Consider the following 8,344-nt stretch of genomic DNA (forward strand, 5'->3'; position numbering starts at 1 on the left):
GTTTTCACCATGAAGGAATGAGGTTGGTTGCGGGAGCACATACCATATCAGTCATATTCATGATGTATGTAGTGTGTGTATGCAAGCTAGCCACAATTTGCAACAAGGAGAAATTTGTTGATCATCATACACTATTACCATAGTCACCAGGTTATTATTCCCTAGTCTGTCTGTCTGTCTGTCTGTCTGTCTACCTACCTACCTACCTACCTACCTACCTACCTACCTTTTTGAAAATACATGATGTGATACTGTACTCTGTGGTATGTGTTTTTAAGCTATAGGGAAATGAATGAGAAGCAGCATCACATGAATGAGACCAACCAAACTGACTTACCTTTTGTATCAATAGCAGATTTTGCATTGATGAGAAATGCTGCCACTAATAGCACAGGGGACATGTAGAGGAAAACAATCTAAAAAATTGCCTGTGGTTTAATCAAACTAAAGCTGATTGACAACTCGTTCCAGTCAATGTGACATAATAATCTCTCCCTGCTTCTCCATAGGACTATACCATATTGTTTGCTCTTAACTGATCATGGTTTTGATGTTATCTTTCTTGTAGATGCATAAACAACTTATGTTGAAGAAACCTTACAGGTTGACACCAGCAGCTTAAGGTGATATTGGAGGCAGATGGAATAAAGTAGTTTATTTTGCAAAATCCTTCAGTTCACAACTCCTTAGTACAACTGAACTATATGACAATTACAAGCTCCGAAAATGGTAGGGAGTAATGCCCCATCACTCGTAGTGCACAGTTTGCCTGAAAACCACCTGGTTTCAAGTTGGCAGTGAGCTCTTATACTTAGTAGTGAGCCTGTGATGTCAAAGATACAATAGCAATATTAAAGCTGCTGCTGGTGATTTCTTTAAAGGTGTGACATATTATGTGTGTATCCGTTGTTGGCATTTGACTCTTGAGATCAATGACAACCATAAAATATCTATAAGTATATGTCTGGAGCAATATAAGATGGGACAATCACATAAGACTAGTTGTAGAGGAACAGTATTATGAGAAGGCAAGTTGCTACTCACCATGTAGCAGAGATGCTGAGTCACAGATAGGCACAACAAAAAGACTCTCAAAATTATAGCTTTCAGCCATTAAGGCCTTCGTCAACAATAGACAGACATGCACGCGCGTTTGTGCTCCCCCTCCCCGCACTCTCTCTCTCTCTCTCTCTCTCTCTCTCTCTCTCTCTCTCTAACGCAACTCACATACACACGACTGCAGTCTCAGGCAACTGAGCAGCTGTCATCACACAGGACATGATAATGTTAGTGAATGTGGAGCTGGGAGAGTTTTGTGATGTCACAACATGGAATTTCACATTCCAGAGCATTCTGGGATGTGAAAGACTGAATTAGACAAGTGAGATTTTTGCTTTATTGAGATTAACGTAGTAAACGAGATGCAAGATCACTTGCTATATCAGAATCAGAAGTTAGAAGCCCCCGTACTGGATATATCATTTACAGCTGAAGCCTATATTTTGTGAGTTTTATAATATATCTTATGTCCTATGGATAAATGCTGTTTCAGAGCATATTGGATACTTATGTAATTCTGCAGGCTTCCATGGCCATTGTCACTGAAGTTAAAATCTTCTGGGTTATGAGGCCACGTCATATTGCTACTAAAATGATCGATGTTTCGATCCCTCTCCTTGGATTATCCTCAGGATCTTATGGTGTCCACTACTGCTAGAACAACTAGATGGGTAGACTGTGGCACATCACGGGTGTGCATGAGGGGTTTGTGGAACATGTGTATGAAAGCACACATCACAGATACACCTTGCGCAATGACCAGAATGCTCACCACTTGAGGCAGCTCCTGTAGAGCATACTGGTCAGTGATCATTGTCTGCACTGTGTGAGATTTAAGTGATCTGATCATCCAAGTTATTTTGCACCCAAATGATACATTTCTGGACATGGGTTCTTATCAGAACTATATCTAATTAGTCACCTCTACAACCACTAGAGGTTTGTAAGAGGAATTGTAAAGAACTCTGTATACGATTTCACTATCTGCAGTGAGTTAGTTCGATGATGTGAACATGCCGTGGAACATGGCCCAGTGAATTACCAGATTGCTTTCTAAGTCACTGCTTAACTTAATTGATGTTCAGTATTTACTTACTCATCTGAAAAAAAATTCAGATTGTGCGTAGGAGATTTTGCACTTTCTTGTTTGAAGTCTTGTATTTCACATGTTCTAAAAATTCTGCTGCTGAATAGAAGCAGTGAAGTCATAAGAAAGACGTTAGGATGTTGCTAAAATATGAGAATGATGAAATACCTTATGTGGAAGACTATTGCAAATGGAAGTTCAAAGCTGATGTCCTTATTGACACGGTATGGAATTTTCTTGTTTGCCCTGTACCATGTTTATTGGTACTGAAGTTTTTATTAAGTATACTACAGATGGAACAATGTGGCTAGCACATGGACAAGAGAGAAAATGAATATCGTAACCATAGCTGTACCGAGTTGATGCAGCATCCTTAACAGAACTGCCAAAGTTGTGGCTTCTCCCTCTCCTTCCACTGACCATAAAAATACTTTTCTTGGATTTTGTCATCACAGATTAACCATATGTTATAATTTTGTAATTACAGGGTGTATACGACCCGGGACAACCGGGAGATCCGGGAAAAACCCAGGAATTTTTTCATCCAGGAGAAAACCGGGAAAAACCCGGGATATTTTTAGAATTCCGGGAATTTTTCATTGTTTGAGTTTCCAGTTAAATTTTTGTAATTTTGACTGGTACGAACCGATACTCTAACAAAGGATATTACTGTATCCCTCTACTGCAGAATAATACTTCAACAATAAAACATAAACGAGGAAAAAAAAAAAATAACTTAAACTGCAAAGGAAATGCGCCATATACAAAAACGACACACAGTGCTCAAGCAAGCGTCTGCCAATTGAAAATGTGTCAAAGGCTTTAGGAAGATTATGCAGTGCTTCATAACAACAAATTGCCTCCAATGAGGGTGAAGTCGCAACTGTTTACATTCAATTTGTTTTAGCAGTTACGCGCGGGCTCATGCGCATGCGCAGTTGAGTCACGTTTGAGTAGTAGATTCTCCCGCTTCTGGCTACAGGAGTGTGGCTGTTGGCTGTGCAAGCAGTCACAGCAAGCAGCTAGATGGCTAGATGCTACCGGGAAAAGGGGGCGCCAAATTCATATTCTTGAGGGGGAAAAAACTTGTTTCACAAAGCGCCTAGCATCCAGCGCATGTTTGTCTATCAATTATTCATATGATTTTGAAACGCTTCCCTGTTGGTTTTTGAACACATTTTAAGTTGATTTCTGAGTGAATCATAAGTTGACTTTTGAATGCATGCATAGTGTACGTGATGTCTCTGTCAGGAGAATCCTTGTCACATCTAGAAATAAACTTTCCGCAGACAAACGGGGGCGGGGCAATACGAGCTGAGGGAGTAAAGCCGAACGGATGAATGCCAATCGCTGTCTGATTATGTGGTTGATTGGGTTTGCAGATTATCAGCATTGTTATAATTACTAGCGAAATCCATAGATTAAGACTACCAGAATGGAAATAAACGACTAACAAGAATAACAGGTGAGAAAGATTACATATTATCTTCTCGGTGTATCCAAGAAAATGAAATTTTGACAGAAAATTTTTGGCCAGATCGCTACATTAGTAAAGACCAGTTGTACAGCACCTGGCTAGCATACACGTAAGTTCTATTCTGGAAACAACAAGGAAAACGTGTTGTTCGAACACGTAATAATGCCTAACCGGAAAATAATCGCGGGATAACCAAACCTGTGATTCTGAGAGGGTTAGTGAAGTTAATCGGCGAACAAATATTGACAATGGCAGCAATAGCTACACAATTGTTGATGACAAGATTGTTAGAACGAGGAAGGAGAAGAAACGCGGACATCACACAAATTATGGAAGAATAAGACAATTCCAAATTTATATAAAAATTTCGTAATACTACTTGTCGATCTCATGCTTGAAGCTGGTGCGTATGAATGAAATTTGAAACTGTTTCCTAACATAAAGCTTTTTGCTTGTAGTAGGCCTAATAGGCATTTGATATTGGTACTTCGTGGATTATATTCTGTCGTGTTATAAAAATGGCCATTTGTGCCAAAACAGTCTCGTTTATTTGGTGTGTTGCAAAATTGCTGCCATATTAGAAAGGCCTATTTTGTTTCATCTAGCAGACAGTGACAAAACAGACGTAATCAGATCGAGAAACCACACCAGTCTTGGGTATTATTTGCATTAACAGCTTTTTCAGTATTAGATAACGACATTTCGATTTTTCATGTAGCAAAACGTTTGACGAACTTTGATGAGGTAATAGATCCTTTCGCAGAAAGGAAAGCACGCCATGTAAAGCTGTAGCAAGATTAGAGAGAGAACATTCTAGGAACTAAGGTTTGAAGAAATGTGTAATTTCTTGTCAGTATTGGTTTTATATATCCTATATTTAATTTTATGTCACACAAAACAGCAAGTTATTAACTAATAGGCAATAAAGAGTTCAGATTTTCTGAAGAGTTCTTGTTCTCTCAATTACAAATAATTCCATCCGCTATTAATTGCTAGATTTTTTTAAAGAGGGGCAGGCTGTCAAACTGGCCGACTGGGAGAAGGAGAGGCACCACAGGACATTTCAATTTTCACTGACCTGAATATAGTAGAAAAATGCTTTATGAAGAGGCGTGGCACTGTACTTTGACATACTTAAGACCAAATAATATGTCTTACACTTACTCGAATACATATGTTTTATGTTTCAGACTTTTCAGAAAGATGTGCGCTACAAGATGAACGTATTTTGAAAACTCGATTTTTTTAAATGTTGAATCGGTTCGCAAATGTCATAGATCCGGGGCTGATGCGCAGAGCAATCTGAGTTGTAGTGGGTAGTCTCCACATGATACGTGTTTACATTTAGTGATTTTGTTGTTTCCCCTTCGTTTACTCTCACATCAAATGATAACAAAATGGATATTTGTGGCCGGGAGCTATCAAGTGAATTAAAACACATTCACATAATTACAGAAGGCTAAAATATGTCATTAGATTCAGATTTTATTTTATTTCCACCTTTCTGACAGTCAAGCATTAATCGCCTTGCGGAACAATGAAGTTATTTTTGTTTGTCTGCTAAAGAAATTTGACTTCTGTTAACCTTTTCCGCAGAGGCAGTCAATGTATTTGAAACGAAATGTTTAATTCCACTAGACTGGCTAGTTTCAACTGATCGCTGCATTTCAAGTGCACGTTTTCAATTTCTAGCATGTATAACATTACGTCATAATAAAGAACCAAACATGATATAATACGGTACTGGTGCTCCAAGAAAAATTTACATCCCGAAAACTGCACTGAAAAGCTTAATATCAGGTTGAGGTCTACTTCATTGGGAATGCGGACATATGAATGTGCACTTTAAGTATGTACTTTAAGTATGCACTTTAAATGTGCACATTTTAATATTGTTCACGAAATTCCGATGCTCTTGCAGTATCCTCTGATGTCTTGTTTCTTTTATGACATAATGTATGATCTTTTAATGTTTTACACGTACGTACAAAATGGTTCAAATGGCTCTGAGCACTATGCGACTTAACTTCTGAGGTCATCAGTCACCTAGAACTTAGAACTAATTAAACCTAACTAACCTAAGGACATCACACACATCCATGCCCGATGCAGGATTCGAACCTGCGACCATAGCGGTCGCTCGGCTCCAGACTGTAGCGCCTAGAACCGCACGGCCACTCCGGCCGGCTACACGTACGTACATACGGGCTTCCTACATCATGATAGCTACCCAAGACTGGTGTCGCCTGTTATCTGCGCTTTCTGGCAACTGCTGAAAGGAACCTATTTCTAACAGGTCGTGGGAAAATATTGCGACTAGTGGTTTGAAAAGCGTTACTTTCAAAGTAAATATCCTTTTACGTAAGCTGAACTATGTGCAAGAATGTACCATGAATTTATTAAATCACAGAGCGTTTGACTCTCATTTAAAAATCAACTCTTTGATGATGCGCCATTTAGAAGAATTTCGAACCCTGAAGATCAGACATTTATGTCATTATTAAAAATTTTACTGGCACATTTGTGTGATATATCTTAAAGTGTAACACGCGCAAAAAAGATCAACAGTATATGCGAAAGCTTAGCTTCTCTTGCAGCTTGAGAACAATATTATATGCAAAAACTTTTCTTGTAGCAACACTGTGTTTATTAATTTAAACTATTATCTTTCCCTCTCTGTGTGTTCGTGCTACTTAACAGTGATGTTGCTGTTGCTGACTACATCACGTGTCCTATGCTCTGAATATCCGCTGTCATCGGCTGGCGAGATCATGTGACATGAGCTACGAGCGGCCTACAAAAGCGCATCGAAATCTCGATTTCAATGATTCGGAAAGCAACATGTGGTGTTTGGTGGAATTCCAGTATATACTTTCATAATACGAAAATACGCAGCGAACATGTTGCTGCACATCAAAGATGTTTCCAAAATGTGTCTTTTTCCCTGAGTTTCGTTTTCTAAAGTGCTGGGAAATAGTACCCCCGCGTATAAAACCATAACCATTCAAAGGATTGATAAGGGAAAATATATTGTCACCCGGGAGAAAGTGTATTTTTATCCGGGAAATCTGGGAATTTTTTTTCTTGTCCACGTATACACTCTGAATTAGGTTTAATAAAAATGAAGCATTATTGTAAAATATTACTTACATGAATTATATTAATATATTGCACACAACAAATTAAATCTATCATTTTAATAAATAAATTACGGGTTGTATAAGCTTTGTAACAAAACTGATAGTAAACCATGTCAATATCTTGTGAATTAGTTTTAGGAAGGAATGAAGATGAGAGTTGAACGTTCCATTGATATCGGCATCATTAGAGGTGAAGTACAAGCTCAGACTGTTTAAAGCATGGGGAAGGAAATCACCCATGCTACACTCCTGGAAATGGAAAAAAGAACACATTGACACCGGTGTGTCAGACCCACCATACTTGCTCCGGACACTGCGAGAGGGCTGTACAAGCAATGATCACACGCACGGCACAGCGGACACACCAGGAACCGCGGTGTTGGCCGTCGAATGGCGCTAGCTGCGCAGCATTTGTGCACCGCCGCTGTCAGTGTCAGCCAGTTTGCTGTGGCATACGGAGCTCCATCGCAGTCTTTAACACTGGTAGCATGCCGCGACAGCGTGGGCGTGAACCGTATGTGCAGTTGACGGACTTTGAGCGAGGGCATATAGTGGGCATGCGGGAGGCCGGGTGGACGTACCGCTGAATTGCTCAACACGTGGGGCGTGAGGTCTCCACAGTACATCGATGTTGTCGCCAGTGGTCGGCGGAAGGTGCACGTGCCCTTCGACCTGGGACCGGACCGCAGCGACGCACGGATGCACGCCAAGACCGTAGGATCCTACGCAGTGCCGTAGGGGACCGCACCGCCACTTCCCAGCAAATTAGGGACACTGTTGCTCCTGGGGTATCGGTGAGGACCATTCGCAACCGTCTCCATGAAGCTGGGATACGGTCCCGCACACCGTTAGGCCGTCTTCCGCTCACGCCCCAACATCGTGCAGCCCGCCTCCAGTGGTGTCGCGACAGGCGTGAATGGAGGGACGAATGGAGACGTGTCGTCTTCAGCGATGAGAGTCGCTTCTGCCTTGGTGCCAATGATGGTCGTATGCGTGTTTGGCGCCGTGCAGGTGAGCGCCACAATCAGGACTGCATACGACCGAGGCACACAGGGCCAACACCCGGCATCATGGTGTGGGGAGCGATCTCCTACACTGGCCGTACACCACTGGTGATCGTCGAGGGGACACTGAATAGTGCACGGTACATCCAAACCGTCATCGAACCCATCGTTCTACCATTCCTAGACCGGCAAGGGAACTTGCTGTTCCAACAGGACAATGCACGTCCGCATGTATCCCGTGCCACCCAACGTGCTCTAGAAGGTGTAAGTCAACTACCCTGGCCAGCAAGATCTCCGGATCTGTCCCCCATTGAGCATGTTTGGGACTGGATGAAGCGTCGTCTCACGCGGTCTGCACGTCCTGCATGAATGCTGGTCCAACTGAGGCGCCAGGTGGAAATGGCATGGCAAGCCGTTCCACAGGACTACATCCAGCATCTCTACGATCATCTCCATGGGAGAATAGCAGCCTGCATTGCTGCGAAAGGTGGATATACACTGTACTAGTGCCGACATTGTGCATGCTCTGTTGCCTGTGTCTATGTGCCTGTGGTTCTGTCAGTGTGATCATGTGATG

Source organism: Schistocerca americana, chromosome X, assembly GCF_021461395.2.
Source record: "Schistocerca americana isolate TAMUIC-IGC-003095 chromosome X, iqSchAmer2.1, whole genome shotgun sequence".
NCBI lineage: Eukaryota > Metazoa > Arthropoda > Insecta > Orthoptera > Acrididae > Schistocerca > Schistocerca americana.